The following is a 14,561-nucleotide window of genomic DNA, read 5'->3' on the forward strand; positions in this document are numbered from 1 at the left end:
GAAGGCTTGCCACTGTCAAAGCCGTTCTGGAAAATGGAGTATATTGATAACAACGTAGGGATACGCACAAGTAACTCCTTAACCCAACAAAACTCATAAGAAACTTTAATTAGTGGAAAAATAAAACTAGTTCATAATCAAAAGCATGTCTTCATAAAACCTCCTTTGGAGGGGGTGGGTTCAAGTGCTTAATTAGTCTCTTTTTCCTGACATTTGACAGTGCAAATCCTAATTAATGTTTTTACGAAGCTTAAGGATGGGACAGCAGAATCCTCATGGCACATCGTGAGCTTTGATCTTGGTGAAATTGGCTTCCATTGAACAGGACAAATTTCATGAAGAAGTCCAGTGTCAAACACCTTGATAGCATTTAGGTTTGTATGCCTCACAGCAATACTAAATAATAAGCTAACGATGCTATATCACTAGGGCAATGCATTATTTCTGCAAAGAAAATAGGCTTTCGGTGACGTTATTTCCTAATGTCTGTAAGTGGAGGCTCTGGACTTCAGTCTTCCAGTCTAGAATCGTTCATTGTGATCACAAGGAGTGAGAAAATCAGCGACTAATCCTGGTTTTTGGAAGGGGATTGGGGGAAACAGTGCAAGAAAAGGAGTCAGAATCGTTTTGAGCACTTACCCCGCTGATATGAATGAAGCGTACTCCTCAGAAAGAAGAGACCTAAGCCAGCTAGTGTTAGTTTTGAGTTCCTTGTTAGTTAAATTAAAAAAATTTGGTATAGCTTCATCGTATTAAGAATCAATAAATGGAAATACTGATATTTTCACTGATGTAATTTGGGAAGTGGCCAGGCTGCGGGACAAAGCTGTGCAGCACGTGGAGTTTTCATTTCACGAAGGTCTTGGTTTCAAGATGTTAAAATATTGAAGCTAGTATAACACCTTACTTTGAGGAATTTTGATAACCTTCAGGATTTTCTGAAATCATTAAGCATCCTCTGTAAAGGTGCTTTCTTAATTTTTTTCAGTCTTCCCACAGTGCAAAACTAATTTCATTATTCTGTATGTCTGCAAGTCCTTCTCCCTGCCAATAATTTTTCCTTGTCTTCCAACTGCAGCCCCACTTGACAAAGGTATGGGTGTGTAAGAAATGTTAAGTTTCTACAGAATTAATAAAAATCAATAACTGTATGAGCTGTATGTGCACATTTTAGACGTGCTGGGGGCAGCAGCGGAATGTCCTCTTCGTAGTGTGGCTTTGGGGACTGATCGCTCCCGAGCAAAACGTGTTGAGGCTTTGGTTGGCAGCTGATACGGTACAGGCCGGGATGCTGGAGAAATGACTCAACGGGGAGAGGAGGAATTAATGAGGTGGCAGGATAAGAAAATGGGAAGCCGTTTATCAGGAAATGAAGTTTCTGCAGTTCTGCTAGGTGCAAAGCAATATGTTCGGGTTGTGATCATGTGCGGCGTAACTCTATGGGAGGCAAAAAAAAAAGAAAATGAAAAGGTTTCGTTCCATAATGTCAGGGCATATTTTGGTACCGGTGATCTTTTTCTGTGTGTTTTCCTTCTGAAATTACGTCAAGTCTTCAAGATGCTGGATATCTGTCCAGTGTTCAGTGGATAAAGGGCGAGGAACGGGTTAGACTAATGCCATTTTTGGAGTTGGTCCTTCGTGCCTGTTGGTTCTTAAAACTATTTATTAGTGTAATAGCTGATCACGAAGATTAAGGTATCCATCCTAATCAAACCGTGTAGGAATTAGCAGACACAAACTGCTCAAGACTGCATCATGTTTATAAGCCCCAGAATCTGGGGCGTAGAGCTGGGGTGCTGGGCAGGGTGAGGAGGGGACTTCTCCCTTCTGGATGGGTATAAGTAAGCCAACTGTGTGTTTTTTCCCTCCTATGCAAAGTAACTACAGTGTTTGGGAAATCTACAGGGTGTACGATGTCAAACAGTTGGGATATTTTGTTAATCATGCTTGATATTCTCATTTTTGTGAGTTGTTTGTAATTTCATTTTAGGAAACGCTTCTCGATTTGTCTTCTGAAACTTCGTGTTTTAAGAGGAAAGAAAATGTAACAATTTCTTGTGTTGGGGGTTATTTCTGGCAGATGGGAGATGTTTTCTGGCTCTTTCAATTAGAAAAGCATTTCAAGGCCACTTTGTTCTCTCCTTGGCCCCAAATTGCTCTTTTTAACCTTTTTGCTTCTGTTCCCTCAGCATGCTGATGTCTGGCTGTGGATTGCTGGTAACTTGCAGTGCTGGTGCAGCTCTTTTCAGGCAGGCTAGCTAGCTTAAGTGGTAGCAGGATGCAATACCCGGGTCCGACTGTATATATACGTGCACAAATGGGAAATGACTGTATTCAACACCATTTGCTAACTAGGAGTGCAACATTTGTCTTCTGAAAGCTTGCTTTAGTTCATAGGTTAAAGCAGATTTTTCTTAGAGCATTCTTACGTTTAATATATTCGGTTAAGCAGAATTTATTGCAGCTCACGCGAGTTGAGGTGGGTTAAATAAGTTGAGGGATGCCTGTCTGTGCTGAGTCTCACCAGGTGACAGTGAAAGCTTTCCTATTCCTCTGAAAACCATCTCCCACAGAACTGTAGGCTGTATTTTGGCTATCATTTTACACCTACTTTACACCTAGCTTTACTAGGGTTTGTTTTGCAGATGCAGCGTCTTATAGATTTTGTAGCTTGTAAAGTAGACGTATTAATTCAAGTCAGCTTCGAGCAATATTGGGTTTTGTTTCTTTAAGTTTGTAAATCAGTGTCGAGACTGAACTTCACTGTCTTGGGAAATGCCAAACTTGTATTAAACAGCACGGGGATATGGTCCGGGTGCAGTTGCTCCAAGCTAGATCTGGCTAGATCTTAGATCTGCAAGTCTTGAGAACAGATTCCGCTTTTTCGGATCTTTGTCCAGATGCCGGTTTGTTATGATTTAATTCCGATTCCAGAAGACGGTCCTGCTAGCTGGCGGCGGTCTCTAAGGCAGCGGCGGGTATGTGCGTGGGTTATTATCTCGCAGGCATGGCCAGGAGTCGTCAGGACAACCCCCTGGCAGGAGGCAGCATTTGCATCCATCCTTCCTTTGAGCGGCGGCGGCGGCGTGTCAAAGCTTACCGCGGAGCCCCCCTCCCTCGGCTTGACAGTTGTGGCAAATCAGAACAATTTATGCCTGACAGCTTCGGTAACAATATCAACTAATTTATGCACGAGTTCTCCTGGGATAATTGGGAGGCAGACACGCTCTGCATAAAAAGCCAAGGGGTAGGAGGAGACCCCTGGCTTACCAACTGCTACCCCGAGAGGAGGAGGAGGAGGCTGTAGGCCAAGCAGATTGCCCCTTTTCAGTGGAAAAAAATTAAGGGTGATAAGAGGTTGGAAGACAAAGGAGCGAGCCCTGCATGGGTCATCTGTCAGGAGCCCTTGATAGAGCTAGTGAGGAAACAATGGGCACCACTTCAGCTCCAACAATGCGACTCAGAAGTGCGTTTTTATTAGGAAAGCGAATAGAAACGTTGGCTCTCGAGCACTCTCACGGAGAAACACCTCTTTTTTCCTCTTTAATGTAAAGCTCGAATGAAATTTACCGAGCATCAAGTTTCCCACTTGATTTTTTTTTTGGGGGGGGGGCTCGTTTTGGGAAGATCAAGCAAATGTTCAAATTGTGGCTGAGAAAGCGAGGCTCGTGGAGCGAGGGGCACGCTGTGCAGATGGGAGGTAGCGAAGCTGATGATGCTCATTTGCTAAGAGCAGATATAAAAGTTAAAGCATCTCTTAAAAACACCCTGGTTTTCTGCAAATGTTCCTCTGATCTTTGGGAACGTTGAGCTTTATATTTAGGTAGCGTACACCATGAGTCAATTTTGCCTTTATTTTTTGAGAGATCGGGTCAGATCCCCAGATGGTAAATATTTGCATAATTCTGAAGTCTTAGGCCAAAGTGTACAGCTATGCTAATTTACACCAGCTGAGACTCTGCTTTTTGTGATCCTCCGAAGGAAAAAAAAACAAAACTAGATAATGTCTCTTCGTGTCATTTCTTGTTCTGAAGGTTAAATTGGGTTTATTATGTGGTGTGTGATGGACACCTGCTGATTTGGAATTTGTATAAGTTGTGTTAATGATGCATGTGTTATGGAGCTGGATGTGTCAGGTTTGACTCCTAATTTCCCTAATGGCTGTTGCATGAGGAATTCTAGATTTTTGAGGGGAAACTACGCAAGCATCAGATTAAGAGGCAGCAAGGACATATGGGAAGGCTTAACTGTCCGTGTCTTTGTTTTATTTCATATTTGTTAATCAGTGACCCCTGCTGGGGAGGATTTAGATAACCAGGGTCAGGTAACTGCTGTCTTGTTAGGAAAAACCGTGTATTTGGGGCTGTTTGATGCATTTCTGTAAAACAAGGTGAACAAGATGGGAAAACCGTGAGCCCTTTTCACGGCATCTTTCTGATCTTAGGTCATTGAACGCTAATTTTGGAGGGAACAAGTCTTGCCCCTAATAATGAACCCAGTGGCTGTGACCAGTTTTAAGAACAAGATGTGAGTGATCCTTCTTGATTCCTTCTGATGAATTGCTTGTCTTTGTTCTATGGGATATGCAAGTATGATTTCCGATCTTTTCTGTCTTTTGAAACTCTACAGCATCCACTTCTGAATGCTATTTGTTGTTCCAGGGCCAGCATTTAGCTCTGTTAAGCAGGGTCATCAGTGAGGAAAGGAAAAAAATACCTCTTACTGGAAAGAAAGAAATGAAGTGGAAACACAGTGTATTTTTATTGTATAAATCCAGCAGAATAATAATTGCTCTATATAATAAGTGTTTTACTTGGAAAGTTATTGGAAAATCTCCTGTGCTTTTACTCCTCCATGGTATGGGCATGTCCAAAGAAGCATGAGAACAGATCATCTTGAAGACTGAGCTGTCCTGTACTGGGTCTACAATGTTTTCCTACACAAATTTTCCTACACAAATGGATTTGAGCAAGCTCTAGTTGGTGGGAGATGTATGGGGTGCTTGAGCCTGCTTGACTTTGGAGGAATGTAGTCTATCAGCATGTTATAATTGCGGCTCTTGCTTCGCCTGTCTCCTCTCCATCTCTCCCACAGAAACACCAGCACAGGGGCTGGGAGGCCAGCTCCCCTGCTTTCTTCGCTGTTGACTTAAATCATCACTGAAAAACCCTAAATACCTTCCTTGTGGCTGGTAGGGCATTGTTGCTGCCTCTTTGGAAGATGAAGACGTTATGATCCATTTTGAGGCTGAACAAAGTACCTTGTAATGCTGTTTGGATAGCCTTACGTGTTTGAATGCGTCTGGCAAGAGGAGAAGGAAAGATCAGCTCTGTGAAGAAACCGCTTCCCTCAGTTTTGATTTTCCGCGTGAGAGGTTCCTATTCAAGCATGTGAAAATCTGTGAATGTTGGCATGTTGCTTAAAAAAGTGCAGTAATTTCCCCTTTTCTTTCCCACCTCCTGCCCCGCACCTCTTCCAGCTCCGCGTGCGATTATTTTAGTAGCAGAAGGACTCTGTAATTTTCAAAAACACACAGATCAAGATGAGCAATGAGAATGGCTCTGTTACTGAAGGTAGCCAAAACAAATTGGAGGCTGGGTTTGGGGTTATCTTGTTCTCAAATGGTCAGAATCACTTTCGTAGGTGCTGGTATTATGTCTGTGGATTTCCACCCCTCACGTTCTGTACCCCAGTGTCTGTTCAAGATCAGCGTGGGGTAACTTAAATCTTTTTTCCTCATCTTTCATAAGCATGCGAAGGCTGAGGCTCGCCTGAAAGGGCGGCTGGAGACAGCACTGCTCTTGTGATGTTGCTCTTGACCTTTGAGATGATACTGTGCAAGTTCATTATTTCCTCTCATTTATAAAATTGTGTTCTCTAAGCTTTTGGGGAAGTAACTCGGCTGCTCTCCGAACAGCTTTGCGTGTGCAGATCCTTTTTGATAGCCATAATTCTGTTATAAGACTCCTTTTTTTTCTTAAAGGGGGAAAAAAAATGCATCCAGGTAGTTACGGTGCCAGGAAGAAATGGACATATCTGGCCGCTAAGATTTATTTGCGGGTCAACTGCTATGCAGTTGTACCACTTTGCCTTTCAGAAAGTGAAGCGATGATTTATTGTGGGGTGTTTTCGTATGCACCGGGTATTTGCGTGGCTCGAGCCTCCGAAAAGGGCACTTTATATATTTACATCAGGAGAAGTGACTTCCAAAGTAAAAGTCAGCAAAAGATTTCATTAACCTTTTCACTAGAAATCCAACTCCATTGATTGTCTTCTGCTTCCTCCTCCCTCTCCTTTCTCGTTCTTTTTGTGATGGACCAATTTTGCTGCCTCCTTTTAGGCACTGCGTGCATCGCCTGCTCTCGCTAGCTATAACCCATCGCCGGCTCCGAAACCGATGTTATTTTTTTCATCTCTGGGTCTCCCACGGTGACTCCGGCTGCTTTATTACTTCCTCGAGTCCTGATAAATTTTTAATTGAAAAGTCAATACAGACCCAAGAAAAACGGGGTCAGCAGAGAAGTTTGGGAACTTAGCGGGGGATAAAACTTTTAACATATTAGTTTTACCTCGGGGCTTCACGGTTTCCCTTAAAATTATTTATGGGAGCGAGGGAAGAGAGGAGCATGTTCTAGCCATTGGAGCCCTGCTTTAAAGTGGTAATCACTTTCTAGAGCTTTTTGAACCCCTCCCCTTGTTTTAAAAGAAATGATTTAGGAGTAGAGCAAGTAGCTTATGGCATGGAGTCTGCTTGGGTGACTTCTTCAGTGCCTGTTCGACTGCTCGATGAGCTGTTGTTATCGTTCAGGTTTCATTGCCAGGTTGACTTCTGTAGCTTGACTTCTGTATCTAGGAATTTCTGCAGCAAATGAACAATGTTTTTCAGGTATGCGAGGGTTTTGGTTATTAATGTTGCTTTTTCAAGTGGTAACGAAGCCAAGAAAAACCATGCTTTCAACCTGGGTACGTCTTCAGTGTGGGACATGGTGTAGCGATGGGACGCGGTAGGTCAGGTTGGTGGTTGGACTTGATGATCTTGATGGTCTTTTCCAACCTAAACGATTCTATGATTCCATGAACCACTGGGTCATCTCTGCTTTTTAGAAGCTCTATCTACAGTAAGCTGTTGGGTGATTTTTTTTACTGTAGTGGTTTAGAAGACCATGGTTTGATATTAATGTAAACGTGCGAGTACAAGAATCTGCCTAGTTTTGCAAGCAGTGACCAAGCACTTTACAAACTCAATGCTGTAAACTGAAGTTATAAAATCTGGTTCTATAAAATCTGGTTCTCTTTGAGGCTTAATAAAAGCCTCAAACATGAGTTGACTCATGGCTTCATATCAAAATCAGGTGAAAGCTCATTTTACTGCAACCTAAACCCGCAGGGTATGGCAATTTGGACAAAATTCGTGTCAGAAAGCATTTTATAAGTTTTCTATCAAAACTGGGTAACATTTTTTGGCTATTCACAGCAACAGGCTATGAAACTGTTGAACAACGCTGTTGGCGGTATACAGGATCCTTAAACTTTTCTGTTCATCCAAGAGGTTGCCCTTGAGGGGGGAAAAAAGTGGCAGTGTGTCTAAGTTATTTCTAGAAATGATTGGGCACATCAAGAAGTCTGTGCACAGCTCTTCGGGAAGACTCCAGCTGGCTCGGTGTGCCTTGGAAGGCCTTCAGACGAGTTCCCGTTGCCTCATTACATTTAAAAGCCACACGAGGTGTGCTTGCAACTCGTTTTGGGAGGACTTTGAAAGTTGTAAGTGACTCGTACAAAGCTGAGCGCTTCTACCTGAATGCTGCTCATGGGCAACGAGTGAATGTGTAAGAAGCAGAGCTGTGTTTTTGCAGGTTCTTGAATGTCTTGAATCTGAACTTAGAGATAAGAAATAGTGCAATAATTTAAACTTAGTTAAGCTAAAATTCTATGCTTGGACTTGCTCAAACTTATTTCAGAGCCGTAAATAAGTTGCATCGTTCATATAGGAATGCTTGAGACCTATTTTATGATAGTGATGTCAAGTTCATCTTTTCTCAACGGTAGCAGAGTTTTTTTCCTTTTAATACTCATTTCAAGCTACTGTTGACCAATTACCGAATAGCTTTGATCTGTGAAACCGTGTGCAGTTGTATTCTTGGTGATGAAATTCCCTTTGTGTGATGCTTGACTAACGTTTGAATGGAACTTGTAAAAGATCCTCTAAGTGCTGTCTTTTCTTGTGGATCCCACAAAGCTTTTCATTCACATACAACTGTTTTCCTGTACTTTTGGATCTCAGGGTGAACGTTGGCTATTCATGTTCGTCTTTGGAGTAACGCGTGTTTGAAGGAGGCTAGAAGTCTTCATGCCCAAGTGACAAACAGGGTTTGGGTGGTGTGTTTGATGGCACTATAAATAGTAATTTAAAAAATGTGGCTGATTTTCTTAACTTAAATCTTTCATTATGCTACTTCAAAAGCTAATTTCTTTTTTTTCCCCTGAATAGCAACTTCCATTAATTTCACTCTAGGTAATGACACAATTACATGTAATCATTGACACGACTCGATATGCAATGCATCAGTCCCATTGTGCCGCGTTTTCAGCTGCTTGAATTTGGACGGCTTCCATCTTGCGCGTTGCCAAGGGCGGTTCTGGAGTCTGACATTTTGTTTGACATTAGTCAAGACTGGTAAAGCAAGGTTCCTTGGCAGCCCTTCTGCAAACTTGCCCGTTTTGTTGATTTGAAGCTCGGGAGAAGCGGGTGAGCCAGGTAGGAGATGGTATTTCCCGTTTAATGGCTCAGGCATTCATCTGCGATAAATAAGAGTTCGTTTAGAAGGAAGTCTGTACTGCCTAGAGATGCTGGCAGTATATCTTATTTCAGGTGCTGATGACAGTTTCCCATTCATTCCCTCGAGCTATGATTTTGAAAATAAAGTGAATATTGATCAGATAAATCACTCTTGTATTTCCCAAATGCAGTCCGTGTCTGCTGGCCGTACTGCACGGATGAAGACAGACTGCTTGTTTGGAGTCAAATCTCCCCTCAGTTATTGAAAATGAATACATCAGTTGTATTTGCAGATTTTTACTAATCTTTTTAGTCAGAAGGCATGCTGTTTAGTCCCAGAGCTTCAACCCCTTCCTGAACTCGTCGCGGATCTGCGGGTGTAAGCGGGATGAAAATCCAGCCCTGGGAGAGGAAGAACTTGGTCCTGCAGCTTCCAGCGGTGCGTGGATGTCGCTGGGGAGCCGGCAGCGAGATCAAGGTGCTGCTAAATGGGAATCACTGCACGCACAGTTCTCTGGAGCTCCTTACGGGGTGCGAGTGGGGAATCTCCTGGCGTTTGAAGGAGGCTGAAGCAGCGTGCGGGCACTGGCTGGCAGACGAGGCGATAATGATTCCTTGCGCTACGGGAACGCAGGAAAGCACAAAATCAGTCTCCTTTTCTCTTTGTATGCTCTTTGATCAGCGAGTTTCAGTGTATTCCTCTATAAGGTTTGCCACTTAAAAGCTGCGTTTGATACAAGGCTGTTACATCCTTCAGTGAAGCCGCTTGTATGCTGCAGATGTGCAGGAGCCGAGTTATCTGCCTCAGCCTATTTGCTGCTGGATAGCTCTGGCTTCGACCTCTCCAGAGGTGGCTAGACCTCTATTTTATAGAGAACAGTTTGCAGATGTTTGGAAATATTTTGCTTTTTCCCCTTTCCCGTAGCTAGGTGAGCAATGTTGCTTCGTCCTGCCGTGAACTCTCAGTCCAAGATGAACCTGAAGCATTTTCTTTTGGCCCTTTCACTCTTGCCTCTGCTTGACCAGCTGCATCTGATGAGCAGGTCTGGGGGGATAGGGTAAGTTCCCTTTAAAAAAATAAATCAGGAAACAGCCCCCTTTGGGGAACTCTGCTAGCTATGGGGCTGCACCTGCCCCCCTGGCCTGGAGCTGGGACGCCTCCTGTTGCTTCTCTTAAATGCTGCAGTCTAAAACTCAAGTCAGAGGACAATAGCTTCCTCTCCTTGAAACTGGTCCCCAAACAACATAAAGCTGACTACCTGACCAGCTCATGAAAAGAAGGGCTTTGCTTTGTGCTGTGTTTTGTGGTATCTCAGATGCGATAGCTCTGGAAGCATTTATTATCTGCTAGTTGATAAGGATTTGTTTTAAGAAGCTGCAAGTTTTATACTATCTTAAATGGAATCTAATCTTTTCTTTTAAGCAGTGAACAGAAAATATTAGTCTCTGTAGGGCTTGTTTTAAGATGGCTTTTTTCTTTTTTTGGAATGACCATATTATATCCATATATCTTCATGGTTAGATGCCTCTGACACCTGTTTGTTGGCAAAAACAAAACCGAGAGGTCTTCAGACACTGGATTTTCGTAGCTCTGAATGCATTAACATGATGTGTGTATCTGAGGTTTTCCATGTGTTCTCCTCCTCCCTGTGAGGGATGCTGCTGAGGGAGGTGGGAGCAGCTGAGCTTGGTTTTTGGGGTGTTGAGGAGCTGATGCCTGCGGGTGGAGCTGGTCTAGGCCCTGCTCCTCTGGGGGGAGGTTTTCAGCATCAAGAGCCAGCTGGTAAGGACTTAGCCCCTGTGTTGTCGTTTTTCTCTGTTGCTATTTTTGCTGCTGAAGCCTGGCATCTGCCACTTGCCTTTCCAGATGCGCTTTGATGCGTGCGTAAAGTTTGATGTTCCAGGGAGAAGCTGCGGTACCCGAACTCGTCTGAGGACAGCTGACTGTTGCTGAATGGCATCTCACCGCTGGCTGTGACTGTTGACTAACAGCCTGGCTAGCATGAAATGGGCTCGTCGCTCAGTAGGCTGCAGCAGTTTTCAGCGTCGTTAATTACAAAGAGAATTTCCTCCCGGAGAAATCAGGTTTCTGTAATGTCTGTCCTCAGATGTGCCACGTTTAGCGTGTCCTACATATCCTTAAAGCAGCGTGCTCTGGACTTATTTGGACACTTGTTGCCTTAGCAATTCATGTGTCCTCATTGTACTTAATTAAGAGGGCTAATGGCTGCTTAAGACTGGGTAAATATCTAGTTCTGAAGTAATAAAGCAAAAGTAATCCTCGGACCCTAATAGAGGATTAATGGTAGGGCTGTAGGCCTAGAATAGGCAGCTCTTCCTTCTTCCAGACTTAAGATACTTTGAGATTGCATCTTTTGAAAACTACTCTGCTTTTTGTAAGCTTACAGAAGTACTAAAGCTGCATTTCTCAGAAATACTGAGCACGGTGACCATTTACTGCTATATTTCCCAAGAAAATAGGAGCTTTGGAGTGATGCTTCTGGTTGAACGTTTGCAGTGTTGTGTGGGTGGGCCAGAAAATCATCAGGGTCCGGCCTCCAGTTTTAATTCAAGCCTTATCAAATATTCATGTGACTCTTCAGAAAAAAATATTGAGTGTTTCAGACTTCTGAAGCTGAAAAGTAGCAGTTATTTAGTCAATAAAAGCATCTGAGCTGTAAGCACACTTCCAGATGTCTTTCCCCTCTCAGTCAATCAGCAAGCCCTCTTCTTCAGGCTGTCCTGGTGATGCTCAGCTCCTCACTTCACTCGGTGTTAATTATTTAGAAGAAAGCCTGCAATTTAGCAAGAGCTGGTGTCTTTCCAGTTGCCGATAAAGCGCTGTCACCTTTCAAGCAGTCGGTCATGACGTCCCTGAGCTCCAGGCCTGGTTTATCCCCAGGAGTACCCAGGAGGAGTTCCACTTCGGGGACTGCTGCTGCCTCCTCCTGTATCGGGGTGGCTTTCACAGAAGCCCAGAGTAAGGACTGATAATGCTTCTTCATTTATCTGCTTATCTACTTAAGTTGAACCTCTTAATTTGTCCTAAAACCTCATGGTGTAGCAGGGCACAGCTTGCTCTGAGTCCACCTGCCGAGCCGATGACACGCGCAAGCTGTAATTTGAAAACATTTTGCTTAAAAGATCCGTAGAGTTGTTTCGCTTGACAACTTCTCATTTGTTAAGTGACCACTTCTGGCACTTCATTTTCTCCTCCCGCCCTGGAGATTTCTCTCATCTGTCATTTTCTGCCTGACCTAGGGCTCGCGGGTTCAGCTTTCTCACGTCTCTCTTCTTTCAGCGGTGTGATAGAGATCCGGAGGTTCAGCGGTCGGCACGTTTGGCAGGCTGCTCGGTTATCTGTGGGCTCCCGGACGTGTCTCAGAAGCGAGCTTGTAGGCAGCGTTATCTACGTGCCACGTGGGTTTAGCCACCGAAAAGGTTTTGCTGCTCGACTTGCTGCAGAAACTGTGCTTGTTTCTGTAGTGAGTGGTGAAACTCAATCTCTGTATTTGAGCGCAGGGTTTCTGTACAACGCTGAAGTGTATTACAGTGAATAATATCTGACTGCTCTTAACCACAGTAAATCGTAGGCTGTCTTTTCAGGGAGCTGTGGACCATCGGTATCTTGGTTTGGCCGGGTGGCTTTCAAATCCTGCCGTAAATCCTCCTGTCGTGTTGTCCTGCGGGTCGCCTCGCTAGATGAGCCCAGATGGTGGGAGCTGCCTTCTCCGGCCGTGGCCCCGTAGTCAATCCTACCTGGGTAAAAGTGGGGGTCAAGAGCTTCCAGGCGGTGGTGTTTCATTCCCGGGGAGCCCAAATCACTCCTGTATCTCTTGGGGTGGTCCACGTAGGTGTGAGGCAGGTATGAAACATTACTGGCCGCATATGCTGAAGCCGCTTCCCTAAAGAATGATAAATGCACCAGTGGGAAGCAAGGCAGCCAATTACTCAGCGTGATTAAAAGCAGACAAATGACCCCTAATTGCATCTCATAATTAAAAATTCGCTGTATATTAATATATTTTTATTATTGAGTTTATTAACACTTCATAAAGCTGTGTAACACGCATTACTAATAGCTGCTATATAACCGCAATATATTTTAAGTTTTCAGCTCCAAATGCTCTTAAAGTGGGATTTAGTGTAAAGACCGATGGTAATTTCAAAACGGGATTTAGTACCGAGGCAGATAGTGGTTTGGGTTAGCATCTCCTAACTGTCCTGCTCTTGCTTTCAATTCAGTGTCTGCCTATTCAAAGGACACGGCAGTGAAATATCTAATCCAGCTCCGGCCATTCCTCCTGATCTATATCATGTCTTTCAAAAAAAAAATAAAAAATAAAGCCTATAAGCACTGACTCATAACAGTTCCTGGCAATGACACGAGCACTATATTACTGTACATCTTTCCTCAATGTTTGTCTGCTGAAATATTTACTAGAGAGGCTCTGGCAGGGCTGTGAATGAATGATACCGGTGGCTCTAAGGTAGCTTAAATGCTGTTTTCTTGGGGGGAAATCAACAGTGCTGCGGAAAATAAAATAAAAATAAACATATCAGAAGTTGAGGAAAGAAATGTCCTGGGGATGCGCACGTTAATTACGATGGTGGTGCTGGGGAGGGCTTAAACGTGCAGCTGTTGGAGGGGTGAAAACGCTTCAGCCTCAACTGTGCTGAACAGATGCATTTGCATATTTACATCTGATAAAACCTTAGTCATACAAACAAACATTTTGGTGGTGTATGTGTTGCAGGTTGTGACCAACAGCTGCTTTTTTGGGTTCTCTTCCTTGAATTTTTGCTGTTCTGGGGCTAAATAGCTGTAAACACTTCTGAATTTTGTGTCCCCTCTGTGTCCCCAGGCCATGTTGTGCTTGGTCCACGTTGAGCCTGCTGGGTACAGACGGAGCATCGCTACGCAAGAGGATGTGTCAAAATAAGCTTTGTTCTAGTTTGCCATCTTATTTCTGGTTGCTTATCCTGCTTCTGCTGGCTGCTTTTGTTTGACTTGAAACTCTGGAGAAAAAAATCCAGCAAGATAAATCAATACTGAAAGTATTTTAGTAACTAGTGTGTTTTTATATCTTGCATGAGAGCTGAAATCGTCAGTACGGTGCAATACAGAAAAGACCAGAGTGATGAGAAAAGCAGGAGACGCATCCAAATTGAATGTACGCTTAGCTTTTTTAACGTCTGACTTCACAAAAGAGAAAGTAGTGAATTGATTTTTGGCCCCAATCAAGTTTTTTTTTTCCCCTGAAAACCATGGTTAGAATAAAGAGAAGGCCTAAAACCTGTAGTTTGGAGGAAGGAACACAAAGGCTGCCTGGATTAAATTCCCGTCTCTTTCAGTGGGATGCGTGCTTGGGTCTCCACCCTAGATCCGGTTACAAAAAGTTGAGGCTTGGCCAAAAATCAATACTATATGACGACTGTTGCCAAAATCTTTGCAGCTGATGGAAACTCTGCCATACAATATTCTGAAAAAATACTTGTTGTTTTAATGAGATGCCCTTAGTTACTACAGCGTTGGACCTGAACTCCTAACAAGCTACGGGCCCTCTTTTTTCTCTGTGAGTAGAGGGACGGTGTTTGGTTTAGATGTTCAAAAAGGAACCTGAGAAACAATATTCTCGTGAAGACTGGGATCTGCTTTCTTTAAAAGGAATGCAAGTAAACTGGGGAACGTAGATACTTGCTTTGTTGCACGCTGGATTTTTTTGCATAGGGATTTCTGCAGTGCTATATAACCGCATAAGCTTGATTCTTCTTAAAAATAACA

At 43.5% G+C, this 14,561-nt stretch overlaps 1 protein-coding gene across 7 annotated transcripts in view; it reads left to right on the forward strand.

Annotated features, from left to right (window-relative positions):
- LOC310888631 (netrin receptor DCC) overlaps window positions 1-14,561 on the forward strand; it is a 414,661-nt gene that overhangs the window by 110,195 nt on the left and 289,905 nt on the right. The window lies entirely within an intron of this gene.

The sequence above is a fragment of the Anser anser genome, assembly GCF_964211835.1.
Source record: "Anser anser genome assembly, chromosome: W".
In the NCBI taxonomy this organism is placed as follows: domain Eukaryota; kingdom Metazoa; phylum Chordata; class Aves; order Anseriformes; family Anatidae; genus Anser; species Anser anser.